Source organism: Schistocerca serialis, chromosome 4 (genome assembly GCF_023864345.2).
Source record: "Schistocerca serialis cubense isolate TAMUIC-IGC-003099 chromosome 4, iqSchSeri2.2, whole genome shotgun sequence".
Taxonomy (NCBI): Eukaryota; Metazoa; Arthropoda; class Insecta; order Orthoptera; family Acrididae; genus Schistocerca; species Schistocerca serialis.
In genome coordinates this window covers 164,677,864-164,692,997 of record NC_064641.1, presented here as the reverse complement: position 1 = coordinate 164,692,997, position 15,134 = coordinate 164,677,864, and positions in this window count along the sequence as shown.

Below are 15,134 nucleotides of genomic sequence, written 5' to 3'. Positions count from 1 at the left end.
GATGGCTGGAGGAGCTCTCCTGCAAAAAAGGCTACTGGATAGACATGGCTTAGCAACAGCTTTTGGGATTGTTCCACATCCCACGTGCGAGTGCCGGTCCGACGCATAGTTTTAACCTCCGTAGCATTTTAAAACTCTTGCATTATTGTTCTGTATCAGATGTAACTGCCTCTTTTAATGTCAGATGCCAGTTACAGCAGTATTTACAATAATATGGGCAGTTTCAAGTGGATTACAGGAAGGTTCCTCCCTCTGATGTGTCTGCTTGCAGTGTGTTATTTAAATGTTAGAATTTCCGTTGTTTCTACAAAGATCGACGCAGTCAGCTTCTAGCTATCTAATAAATGGTAGTCAATTCTGCCAGGGTAGATTATCTCTGTAACCGTAAGAAAACGATTACATGAGGTAGCAGGGAACTGAATTTACCTCAAACCACTTCATGACTTGTGATAAGAAGGCGCCTGGAGGTTAATCCATACGACTTACAATTGTGTCAAGCTGTAAATGGCAATAATAAAAGCCTACCTGCAAAGTTCAGTGTCACACCGTAAGTGCGCCTAGAAGAAGATGGTTTTAGTGACAGACTAGTTTTCAGAAACGAATACAACACCCCCATTGGCATTGTAGCGAGAAGGAATTACTTCTCTGGGCGGTATCACTAACCTGGTGTCTTGCTGCTTCGGTAAGTCCCTCGCAGAACAGTAGTAGTGTTCAGTCGCCATGTTCCGTGTAGGTGGTGATCCTGCTGAAGTGGAGTGTTTAGGGATGCCAGTTGTTAATTATCAACAACGTTTGAACTGTACTTGTTTTAATACAGAGATTGATTTGTCACACACGTCACAGAATCAGTATTTTCAATATGGTTGCTCTGGACTACGCCGTTATATTCGACCTATTACAGACATTAACACAGTTTTCTGACTTTACATAATGATAGACACTGCCCACGACACGTGGCGTTCTTATAACTAATAACTGCACTTTATATCTTCATTAACACCCCCCCCTTTCTCCCTCAGCCAATATGGACACTTCTCTCGTTTCCTATATATATATATATATATATATATATATATATATATATATATATATATATATATATTGTGACGCATGTTTGTCTCGGAACACTGTCTCAGATTGTAAGATCCTAGTCCCGAACTGTCGGATCCTGTTCCTCCTAAGGTTGCACAGCATAGCCTCCTATGATTTCATCACTACTGTTCCTTGCTGAAACTTACTTGTTAAATGTGCATGTAGCCTGGCTGCTTCTGAGCATTCCCGATCGCGTAAATATGCGAAATATTTGGCTTAAATACGTGAAGAGAATGCATATATGCATTACATGAAGACACCTATTAATGTGAATAGAATGGTTAACAAAACAGACAAAAAAAATCTTTGGACAGCAAAAATCCCTGAGATGTTGGAGGCATATGTGGGATGATGTAGACAATTTTACTTCATAGACAGAACGACAGCTGAATCACCAATAAATAAATCAATGGTTGTATTTTCATCTCTGGTTTATTGAACAGGCGACCGGTTTCGGCATTTCATTGTGACATCATCAGTTCTTCTACGGTAACATAGTGGCTGAGCTTATATCGCCTGACAAAATGTTATGTAAGAGGAACCAGCATGCGCACCAGATTAAGTAAAAAGTCTGTACACTCACAAACCATATGTGCCCACATCAGGTAGACTGTCGTGTAGAAATGTGACGCATGACAAATGGGCCACATATTGCTCTTATGTGACGTAATATTGAGATATGTGGAGTACTAATGCAAGAAAATATAAAAAAATTTAAAACTAAAAATTCTCTTTGAAAACCATGCAAAGAACGTTTGTGAGTTATAGTGCACAATAAAATAAGGTTCATTCTACTAGGTCAGTTGCACTCTACACTTTTTTTACACCGACAATCTTTTAGAGTAGCTTTCTATTTAGTTTCGTTGATTTAAATGTTCAGGATTATTGTACCTAGATCGATGCTATCGATTGAGTTTGAAAATGGATTATTCACTTATTGTCGAACTGGTACAGTAGCCTACAAGTCATGTACTGACACTGCCCTTCGCCTGGTTTGCAGAACACCGTGCGCTATCAGATTTCTATTCCATTCCGTTACGCGTCGCCCAGGTCTCTGCGGCCTATTTGAGTAGCAGCCATTTGAAACCCCGTTTTGGCACGAAGCATTCATGTCGTCACTGCTAACAAGCGGCACGTGCGTGTTACGGCGTTGGCAATAAGCCAACGTTAGCAGACACACTTCCGCTGTAATGTCACAATGAACATGACGCGTCTGTTCTCGCCAACTAAACAACACTTAGCGGGCAGTTAAGGCACTACAATGACTACAAACCCTTATTTATTTAATATGTAACAGCATAGGCACCTTCTGTTTGTATAGTTCATACAATCGCATGGTCTATTTTCATTGTTTTTGGAGCGACAATATTTCAATACTAAATTCAATAAACAACCGTCATGCGAGCTTTTCATAGCGTTGCTTTCATTTAACTACGCCTTCTGTCAATACGTAGGCGATTCATTGTGACGCTCACTTCACCACTGCTATAGTGAAACAAACAAGCCAAGGTCTCCAGTAGAGAAGGAGATGCTGCGTTGAGCTTCCCCTGTTTTGAAATCTGGTCCACTTCAGAGTCTTTATCAGTGCAGTGCTGGGTCAAGCGATAGATAGGCTGACAAATCACAGTCATGTCGTATCTGGCCAAAGAACACTGAATTAATTTTGGAGGATGAGCGGATGCGTTATCGTGGTGAAGGTTCCAACTGCCCACTGTCTGCAAGTCCGGCCATTTGCGTCTCACTGATTCTCGTAGATGACGCTGAACCTCTTGGTAGTACTTCTTACTGACATTAGTTCCTTCCGTTGCGTATTCGTGACGGAGACAAAAAAGACTGTGAGCCTGAGTTTCACATTGCAGCAGACCTGCGTTGCATTTTGGGTCTCGGGTATGATGGCTGCTTCCACTGTGATTACTGGAATTTTATTTTATGGGTTGTACCCGTAAATAAAGTAGTCATTAGCAGTGGTCACTGTTTTAAGAAAGTTTGGATTACTTCTCATAGTATACGGCATGTCCTGTAAGATTCCCGAACGAAGTTACTTCTGCTCGCTTGTTACCAACTTTGGCACAAATTTTGCTGAGATCCACCTGAGATCCAAATGTTCCAATAAAATGGAGTGAATGGATCCAGTACTAATTTCTACCTCGTCTGCAAGTTCTATGAGCGTGATTCAACTATGCTGCATCGCATGGGTCCTTACTTGATCAATAACAACCTCATTTGCAGATGTTCAGGGCTTACCTCAAAGTGCTTCACCCATCGTTGATGAGCGGCCGTCTTTGAACCATTGTCTCACCCCTTTGTCTGTGTGGCACCCAATGCTTCAGCTCCAAACACTTGCCGAATCTGGTGCGGTGATTTACCTTGAGAGTCTCAAAATCTAATATAAATTTTGATTGAAAAACGTTGTTCCTTTTTTTCTATCGTTTTACCCGCAGCACAAAATCGACGGCTACAATTTACACATGTTCACTTGTCAACGGCTAGCCAACGACCGGCTGTTTCCGCAATCGTTGAAAAAGTCACGCATGCACAGTACGCAAGTGTACCAACGCAGAGAGCGATCTCCCGATACCATTGTTGGTTTCAACAATAAAAAATAGTGTTGGTTCAAAAAATGGCTCTGAGCACTATCGGACTCAACTGCTGAGGTCATTAGTCCCCTAGAACTTAGAACTAGTTAAACCTAACTGACCTGACGACATCACAAACATCCATGCCCGAGGCAGGATTCGAACCTGCGACCGTAGCGGTCTTGCGGTTCCAGACTGCAGCGCCTTTAACCGCACGGCCACTTCGGCCGGCCAAAAATAATGTTGGGCACTTTTTGAATAGACCTCCTAATGCTGCTGCTACTAATACCGGTTCCCGGTATTTCACTAACAAACTTAACAGTCAAAATGTTATGCACTGCCAATTAGTCGACCTTTTAGTGTTAGGAATGATGATACGAACACAAGGACAATGCAACACCCAGTCACCGAGAGGAGTAAAACTCCCACCTGGCAATGTTAAAAACTTCAAACCGAAAAAGATAATTACATATCCCTGGGCGCCAGTACGCAACTAATTAAGTGGAACTACAGTTCACAGTACGTGACCCACGTCAATGAACGTCCCTACCGTCATTCCGTCAATCCGTTTTTGTTTCTTCATCTATGTCAGTCATAACGCACATGCAGATCAGCTACCGTGGTGTGTAATTTCACCTTTTGATTCTGTCTCTCCCAGTTTAAATTTTTTAATATTTGTTTCAATTGCCATAAACAAGCATCGTAACTGTCACAAAACTGTTTCTTCTATTGTTATTGTTCTTAATAAAATATTTTCTACTTTATTTAAATCCGCCACTGCAGGCGAGGTCACTAGCGCATTCTTGAGCTGTGGCGTTCGACTCAGAGATAGCGGATTCCAATCCAATGGAGATAAAAATTTTCCCTGCTATTATTCGACGGCAAGCGGGGAAGGGTGGGTGACTGTAAATTTCCTGGTCAACAGAGTATTCACCAATGTCGTGGATTAGGTTCCAAACACCGAGAGAGCAGGGGCATCGGGAAGGTACTGGAATTATATTCCAGTTCTTAATTTTTCCTATATCACATCGTGTGAATGCAAGCCTGAGGTTGGTTTAATAGTTCTGGTATTTTTGCATGAAAGAATGGGGAATTTTTGTTGGGCCTTCATAGTTAGTAACCTTCATTATTGCAGTTCATTATTGAAAGCCGTCTGAATTGGTCAGTATGTCGACTGCGATTCGAAATGGAAAAAACTGAGTTTCCTTATAGTAAAAAATATTTTCGTTTGAAGGTTTGGACTGCCACACAAATCAAAACAGAATTGGATGAAATTCACACGGGCTCTGCACCATCGTTGAAGACCGAATACATTTAGAGTTACCTATTTAAACGTGGTAGGGCACGCACCATACGGGAAACGCGCTCCAGTCGCCCAGTTGAGTTCACCACAAAGGAAACCATTGACAAAATCCATGATACGGTGACGTAAGACTTTCGGCTAAAAAATCGTGAGATTACTGACACTGCGGGCATCTCAACTGAGCGAGTACATAATATCACGCACGGAAAATTGGCTATGGAGAAGCTGCGTGCGACTTGGGTGCTGCAATTGCTCGCAGCTGACCAAACGCACATGCGGAACAACATTTCAACACACCGTCTGGCGACGTCCAACTGCAGTCCGCATGAGTTTTGTGCCGATTTGTGACTGTCGATGAAACCTAGATCTATCATTACACAACAGAGTCAAATGGCAGTCGAAGCAATGGTCAAAGGCTGATGGAAGTTCACCGAAGAAGGCAAAGATCATTTTTTCAACTGTTAAGGTGACGGCCACTGTTTTTCAGGATTCCCAAAGATTAATCCTCGTAGATTACTTCCACAACTGCAGAGCGACCCCATTATGCTTCAGTGTTCGAACTGTTTAAAACTTGCGTTGGCTGGACAGAGACCAAGATTGGTTCACAATTAGGAGGTCATTCAGCAGGATGACGCACCATCCCACACAGCAGCGATAACAATGGTGAAAATGCATAAACTGGCATTCAATTGGTTACTCGTCCATCTTGTTCACTAGAGTAAGTCCCAAGTGAGTTCCTCCTGTTCCCGAAACAAATGAGGAAGCGAAATTTGCAGTCAACGAGTATTTTTCAGAATTTGAAAAAACCTATTTTTCAGATGGGATGAAAATGCTGGAGGATCGCTTTACCAAATGTACATCCGTTAAAGGCGATTTTGTCGAGAAATAACGTGAGTTGTTTACGATGCAAACGTTTGTTCTTGCTTTTTTACGAGACTTATCAAACCACCCTCGTAGCCAGGGTTACTAATGCAAGCTTGAGCGGTGGCGTTTGACTCAAAGGTGGACGATTCAGAATCGACGGAGAATTACATTTTCCCCCTCTACTATTCAGCGACAAGCGGAAATCTTGGTTTGGGGTTCCCGTCAGTTCACTACATCTGTATCTAAATGGATATTCTGCAAATCACATTTAAGTGCCTGGCAGAGGGTAAGTCACTTACGGCGAATGCCACGCTGGCTCTTGGAAAAGGCACTGTCGATTGCCTTTCGCGTCTTTCCCAAATTCCGAGTTGTTTTTCGTATCTAATAACCGTGTCTTCGAGAGGATGTTAAACCCTCCTTAATTTTTCGTTAAGATCCAAATTGGTGTGTAGTATCTCTTTCAGTGAGCACGTGCGACACTGCTCATGGTGATCCGACGTCGAATGGGCACATTTCACTCAGTGGTCTCCTTGGTGCTATTCGGAAGTTATAAAACTGTATCTCAGCACTTGGTTTCATCTTCTGTCTTCTCTTATGAACATGGGAACTCAAACACGTTACACCTAAAACCTGTTCTGTAATTATTGGCTTTCAGATCAACCACCGTTTTCTGTGTCCTTGTATTCTACAATAAACCACATTGTCTGCCTATTCAATATTTCAGCGCAGTTCCATCACCATATATTCTCAGAACCATTGCTATTTCCCGTCTTGGTAGTCTTGTTTTGTCCCAGCGTCAATCCACCAGCCGCCGCAACTACAACCCTATTGTACCCAATCCCCATATTTTACCCAGTCCCCACAACAACCGTCGTAGGTGTCTGTTCCCTAGACTCATTCGTGACCTTACATGTTCTTATCTTCCTGCCACCGCCAACTTCAGCTTCCTCCCTAAAATCCTCGGCCACTTTGCTCCTAACGATCTCTTGACATTAGCCGATGAATCTGTTATCTGCGTATCACAGTGTAGTCTTATAATCTCCAAACTTCGTCTTACAACCAAATTAAAAAAGCTCAGCAACAGCATCTCTTACAAAATCAACGACTGAATGTTCACATTGCAGACAACAGTCAAATCAAGGTTGTCAGTTTTAATAACACCACAAGTATACCATTATATTTGGTTTCAAGTGTGCTGACTTAAAAGAAATAACATTGCCAACGTTGCCCTACCGTTGACTACCGTTGAGACTCCCGCTCTCCCTACCCCCATATGAGTGACTGCACTGACAGTACATGAAACGAAACGTCTGGGCGTGCTCTTTGAAAACACCGTTTTAACATCTGCCGCTATGAGTTCACAATCATTTAACTGCTGCGCCTCTAATAATTTCAGTATCGACGATAGTCTGATTTTAATAGCAATGTCGTTTATCTCTGCCGCTGCTTGTTATTCACCTTCTAGTTCGGCAATGTATGTTACGAAATAGCTGAAAACTGTCACTCATTATGAGTTGCCGGTAGCGTATCTAATGGTCTCTTGACCCAGCAAATATTCGATTTTTAGAATTTCGTATAAGTACTGTGAACTGAATTCCAAAAACTGAAAACGTGGTCGTAATCCGCTCGTTAAGAGGTACAGTCCTATGTCAAATGTTCAACTGAATAAGTCGCGTATTTAAGTTAGAAACTCTGTGCATGGTTTGAGCCAGCGTAATTTACTGCGTGAAAATTACCGAGAGTAGTTTCCTCTAGTATTAGGGAATGAGACCTCTGATTGTAACTGACCAATCTTCCCTCCTCCCTTCCACCGTCCAAGAAAGTGATGAATGGAGAAACGATTGTCACTCACTACACTGACGCTGTACATGCGGCAGAACATCAGCATCAGGCATGGCCTTTTAATTTATTACTCCTTTACTACCAACTCTGTTTGCAGCACATTTTTCAGACAGTATCCTTATACATCAATGAATGTACCTGCTAGATTATATTATTGTACGACACACAGCTTAGAAGATATGAGTCGTACAAGTTAAGATGCGTCTAAACAATCTTTTCTTAAAATAAAGTTCAAATTATCCAAACTATATTAATCGAGTGTCTGATAATGAGAGCACTTAAAAACTTCCTACGAATTTTGAGTTTAATTTCAAATGTCTGCAATCTTCTTCTTGCTTACAGCTCTACAAAATAATGACGGGAAAAGAGTTTATCACTTATGAAATTTTCCTTCTTCGTGCGGTACAACTCCGTCATCAAGCATCACGATTTGATTCGTTATTTTTTTACCACTACTTCTATTCGCTCCTCATTTTGCGGACGCTATCCACACATACCACTGAAGATACAAATACAATTATGGAGTAGTTCGGAAATAACATTTCAGAAAAATGTGACCAATTCTCAATATCGTTAGTATCAATATTGTTGCTGTTGTGGTCTTCAGTCCAGAGCCTGATTTTATGCAGCTCTCCATGCTACTCTATCCTGTGCAAGTTTCTTCAACTCCAAGTACGTACTGCAACCTGCATCCTTCTGAATCTGCTAACTGTACTCATCTCTTGGTCTCCCTCTACGATTTTTGCCCGCCACGCTGCCCTCCGATACTAAAATGGTGAACCCTTGATACCTCAGAATGCGTCCTACCAACCGATCCCATCTACTAGTCAAGTCGTGCCACAAATTCCTCTTCTCCCCAATTCTGTTCAATACCCCCTCTTTAGTTACGGGATGTTCCCATTTAAACTTCAACATTCTTCTGTAGCACCACATTTCGAAAGCTTCTATTCTCTTCTTGTCTAAACTGTTTATTGTCCATGTTTGACTTCCATACATGGCTACACTCCTTACAGATACTTTCAGAAACGATTTCCTAACACTTAAATCTACACTCGATGTTAACAAATTTCTGTTCTTGAGAAACGCTTTCCTTGCAATTACCAGTCTACATTTTATGTCTTCTCTACTTCGACCATCATCAGTTATGTTGCTCCCCAAATAGCAAAACTCAACTACTACCTTAGGTTTCTCGTTTCCTAACATAAATCCCTCAGAATTACTTGATTTAATTCGACTTCATTTCATTATCCTCGTTTTGCTCTTCTTGATGTTCATCTTATAACCTCCTTTTAATATACTGTCCATTCCGTTCAACTGCTCTTCCAGGTCCTTTGATGTGTCTGACAGAATTACAATGTCATCGGAAAACCTCAAAGATTTTATTTCTTCTTCGTGGAGCTTAATTCCTACTCCAAATTTTTCTTTTTTTTCCTTTACTGCTTGCTCAGAATATAGATTGAACATATCGGGGATAGGCTACAACCCTGTCCCACTCCCTTCCCATCCACTGCTTCCCTTTCATGCCCCTCGACTCTTATAACTGCCATCTGGTTTCCCTACAAATTGTAAATAGCCTTTCGCTCCCTGTATTTGATCCCTGCCATCTTCAGAATTTGAGAGAGAATATTCCAGTCAACATTGTCAAAAGCTTTCTCTAAGTCTACAAATGCTCGAAACGTAGTATTACCTTTCCTTAATTTATCCTCCAAGATCAGTCGTTGAGTCAATATTGCCTCACGTATTCCAACATTTCTTCGGAATCCAAACTGATGTTCACCGAAGTAGGCTTCTATCAGTATTTTCCATTCGTCTGTAAAGAATTTGTGTTAGTAATTTGCAGCCTGGAATTATTAAAATGATAGTTTGGTAATTTTCGCACCTGTCAACTCCTGCTTTCTTTGAGACTGGAAATATTATATTATTCTTGAATGCTGAGGGTATTTCACCTGTCTCATACATCTTGCTCACCAGATGAAAGAGTTTTGTCATGGCTGGTTCTCCCAAGGCTATCAGTAGTTCTAATCGGAAGTTGTCTACTCCCGTGGCCTTCAATAAATATTACAGAATTATAAATTGTGTTTGGATGTCGTACACATGACTCTACTGTACACGGTAATTCGAAATTCCTAATGCAGATATATAGGGTTGAAGAGAGCACTCATTAGATGAAATATTGGTAAGGAACCCTTGTCCGGAGATGTACGGCTTATATGTAAAATGAGTTTGAGGCTCGGGTCACTTTCAAATTTCTCTCTTCACAGTACTCACATAGCCGGCTGCGGTGGCCGAGCAGTTGCAAGCGCTTCAGTCCAGAGCCGCGCGACTGCTACGGTCCCAGGTTCGAATCCTGCTTCGGGCATGGATGTGTGTGATGTCCTTAGGTTACTTAGGTTTAAGTAGTTCTAAGCCCAGGGGACTGATGACCTCAGATGTTAAGTCCCATAGTGCTCAGAGCCATTTGAACCAGTACACACACAGCGGAAAAATTGAGCTCTGATATGTATGCTGTAGAAACACGTGGTATGGCCAGCGTTTCGAGTACTTGTCCTCGGGTTCTCTACTCCCTGATGAAGTACGTCTTCTTCAGTACCGGAAGTGGAGGGCGTCCGTACTGCACCGCAGCCAACCCTCCATATTCCGAAAGTACCAGTTTCTCGCATCCGTGGTTGTACTCGGAGGAAGATGTTATGCGACGTCATAATTACAACAGGTACTGACGGTGCACCCTCATTTCAGCATGTGGGAAATTTGAAAGTGTTTTGATCTTCAAACAGATTACACATACAAGCGGTACATTTCTGGAGATGGGCTCCTTATCAGAACTTTATCTACTAAGTCCCCTCAACAACCCCTAGAAACCTCTATTAGGAATTTTGAATCACCCTGTATACGATAATTTTTAACGAATTAAAAAGAAATGAACATGTCACTTGGACGTGGGACTTCAATTCTTTAAGGCATGGCGGAAGGGTGAGTAGGTGGTGGGAGGGCAGGTTACTGTCAACACTAGAAACAGGAAGCAAACTTGACTTATCCTCTTCACTCCTGAAGTTTAAAAAATTCAAAAGAAATTATTGTTTTCCTATTTTCCTAGAAATCAATTCACACGCATGTCACAAAGGAATAAGAAGTATTTTATAATTCCCTAAGGTATAAATGCAAGTCCACGTGTGGTCCCCTTTAACGGTAACACCGATCGCCTTAAACGGCAATCGATACTAACGTTAAACCTCTGCAAAGAATTTTCGGGAAAGTTTTTACCGTGAGATAACCTAGTGGGACAGATCAATCAAACTGGGATTCGTTTCCCAAACACTTCAGCAGAGTAAAACCAACAGTATACAGGTGGGTCAGGAACAGACGGTCTCCCAGCACAAGAGCAAGTTGTAACATTACAAATTAATATCGGTCGCCTGCCTAAGTAGACATTCTTGTGTCGAGCAGTATAACAAAGCAGAAGGCAGTGCTAAGGCTGCCCTTACCTTCCTTGAGACACATGCTAAACTCTTTCTTTACATCTGTTCACACAGCAACACAGTAACCTAACATTGCAGATAAATGTACTATCAACTTGAAAGTCAGACAAACAAAGGGGCAATGAGTTAGAAAACAGTAACATATGCCTCTCAACAACAAGTACCTAAAATGAACTAGATGCAGCAGTTTATAGAACCAATCACCAACACACATGAAACTAGTAGTAATAGTAAACAGCGAAGAGCATCAAACGTATCTGATTTAAATAAGGGGGTCTGTTAAAGATCAAAGTCTGTAACATCATTGCTTGGTACAGAGTCTCTATGCCGGTGCACTAACCACATTGCATTAGAATAGCTATAAATATTTCTTTCTTAAACTCGATTTGAAGCAATTACACCGAATGCAAATTGAACCACACTGGCTCTGATAGAACCTTTGCTTTGGTTCATTAACTAACTAGCTTATTACATGTGGACACTTAAACTTCCGTGGTTTATCAACGAAACTACACAAATATGTATGACAAATGGTAAGTATTCTCATCAATATTTATTAATTAAGTAAAGCACAACAATCTAAAGCTCTTTAAATAACAAATGTGCTTTGATAAGCAGTCTTCTAACCTACTCAAAATATAGTTGGCTGTGCAAATGCCAACATAGCATTAAATTCAAGTTGAAACAATTTCTCATGAAATGAACGCTGATAAAACTTTTTAATTCTGATCAAAGCGTATAAATGCAAAAATTAATGATCTTTTTCACTTCAGATCAACTTTACTATTTCCAGGTAGCTTTTCAAGTAAGGTAAATTATTTAATGAAATTCCTTCAGACTGATTTAAAAATGCAGTGGAAGTGAAGTATTTCTCAAACTATAAAACGGAACTTTCAACACCAAAACCCCACACATTAGAAAGCAACCACACTATTTTTACAGCTGCCGAATAAGTCTTTCCACGATAATTTAGGACACTCGCAATTACATTCACAAGGGTAGAATTCCTGGCCAGATTTGTGATTTGGGATAACGACGCGTGAAGATAGAGTTTTTAGCAACACCGCTATTATTATTAACATCAACCAAAATTCGCAAATACCTATCCCATTTACAGAGTGTCACATATAAACAACTTAGTGGAAGGCTGGTGGTACCGGTGACGTAGTTTGCAGTTGCTGTTAACATTGCGGCGATGCAGTCATGGCAGTAATGTAGGCCTGTATCACAAAATGCAGCATTCGAGGCCCATAAATACTGCTCTTAAGCTACTCTGGTCTGAAAACTCCAAGAATATGAGCCACAATGAGCCGCTACTGTTAGCGAGATGTTAACCACAGCACTGCTCAGCACAGACTCCTTACCCGTTGTGGTGTCACCGCCAGACACCACACTTGCTAGGTGGTATCCTTTAAATCGGCCGCGGTCCGTTAGTATACGTCGGACCCGCGTGTCGCCACTATCAGGGATTGCAGACCGAGCGCCGCCACACGGCAGGTCTAGTCTAGAGAGACTCCCTAGCACTCGCCCCAGTTGTACAGCCGACTTTGCTAGCGATGGTTCCCTCACTACATACACTCTCATTTACCGAGACGACAGTTTAGCATGGCCTTCAGCTACGTCATTTGCTACGACCCAGCAAGGCGCCATATTCAGTTGCTATGTCTTCTGAACAGATAATATTGTAACTCATGTACCGTCAAGAGCGACGTTCATCATTAATGGATTAAAGTTAAGTATCAAACTACTTACGTCCGCTTTCTGAATTCTAATTCCTTGTCAAGTTCCAGACCACACGTCAGTATAGTTCTTCCCTCCTCACGCCAGCCTGCCTGAGCTAAAACGCGTGCATTTCGGCCTCCTCTAGTAACACGGTGTTGGCTCTTCTGCCAACACAATACCCGTCACGAAGGTACGAGTTGCCACTTGCCCGCCAACAACACCTATTACACTCCCCCAAGCTACTCCCGTAGCTGCGTGGCTTCCCAACATCTTTTACACTCAACCTTACGATCCCTAACTATGGGCCAAGTCTTTCACAGTACATTATCGTCGTGTAAAGCGTAAGTGATTTCTGGCGTTCCCCAAGGTAGTGTTATATGCCCTTTGCTGTTCCTTATTTATATAAACGATTTGGGAGACAATCTGATCAGCCGTCTTAGGTTGTTTTCAGATGATGCTGTTGACTAATAAAGTCATCAGAAGATCAAAACAAATTGCAAAACGATTTAAAAAAGAAATCTGAATGGTGCGAAATTTGATAGTTGATCCTAAATAACGAAAAGTGTGAGGTCATCCACATGAGTGCTAAAAGGAGTTCGTTAAACTTTGGTTACGCGATAAACCAGTCTAATCTAAAAGCCGTAAATTCAACTAAATGTCTCGGTATTACGATTACTAACAACTTCTATTGGAGGGAACACATAGAAAATGTTGTGGGGAAGGCTATCCAAAGACTGCGTTTTGTTGGCAGGACACTTGGAAAATGTAACAGATCTACTAAGGAGACTGCCTACACGACGCTTGTCCGTGCTCTTTTAGAATACCGCTGCGCGGTGTGGAATCGTTACCAGATAGGACTGACGGCGTCCATCGGAAAAGTTCAAAGAAGGGCAGCACGTTTTGTATTATCGGGAAATATGGGAGAGAGTGTCACAGATATGATACAGGATTTGGGCTGGACATCATTAAAAGATAGGTGATTTTCGTTGCGACGGAATCTTCTCAAGAAATTCCCATCACCAATTTTCCCCTCCGAATGAGAAAATATTTTGTTGACACCGACCTACATTGGGAGAAATGATCACCACGATAAAATAAGGGAAATCAGAGCTCGTGCGGAAAGATATAGGTCTTCGTTCTTTCTGCGCGCTATACGTGATTGGAATAATAGACAATTGTGAACGTGGCTCGATGAACCCACTGCCAGGAACTTAAATGTGATTTGCAGAGTATCCATGTAGATGTAGATGTAGATAATATAACACTCATTCGAACAGTTATTTAAATCCACAGGCTCAGTTTAAACAACAACGTTAAAAAAATTCACATAACTGAAAAATGTATACATGGTCAAGGAACTTCCATTTCAGATACAACATTCTATATAAGCATCACTACAAATTGATATAGATATATCGATAAAGATACAAAATAAGTCGAAAATATGTGTTACACACCCAGTCTCACTAATCGTGAAAATGCACTAGCCTTTGTCTTGTATTTACTCTTCCTGTTACGGTAAAATATTTATTTTATTTGAAACTGTGACCTACATATGCTAATGTACATTAAAGTAGGTCCCTTATTGCTAACAGTTTCGAATTATATGATTTTCAATACAGGTTTTTGTTGATAATTTCTGGCAAGTAATTATTTTCTGCTGCGAGTAAAAAATACCATCTCTTTTTAATATAAGCTTCAAAACACTTATTTTCCAAAATACATAAATAAATTTCACATTTTATGCACGTGACTCTTGGAACTGCAGGCAAGTTTCCTGCATTTTGAAACGTTCTTCGCAGTAAGGAATTTTGGTAGGTGCTCAACAGTGTCAAATCTAGCTTCTGCAGTTGGTTGCAAAAGAGCTCTTCTTCGCTGTTTACTCAGGTTTTCTACATCATCTACATCTTCCCTGGCACGGAAACTCACTGTATAAGAATTTCCTCTTCTCCTAGCAACTAGATGATAAATTTGTAATTAATGATATCTTTACCATTATGTATTTTGTAATAAGTCACTGACAGTGTTTTGTTTGGCTATTTGATTGAGCCTCATCTGCGGTACATCATCCAACAATTGACAATCACATGCTCTAAAAAGTAATTAAAGATCGGTACCGGCCCTTTTACTCTGCGAACGTAACATCAATAACATGATAAAACGCTATCACTAAGATCGACATCTCACATGGTTTCACTGTTGTGTTTCACTGTCATTGGTTGTGGGTCATCTAACTTCTTCTTCTCGTATCTCACCTGA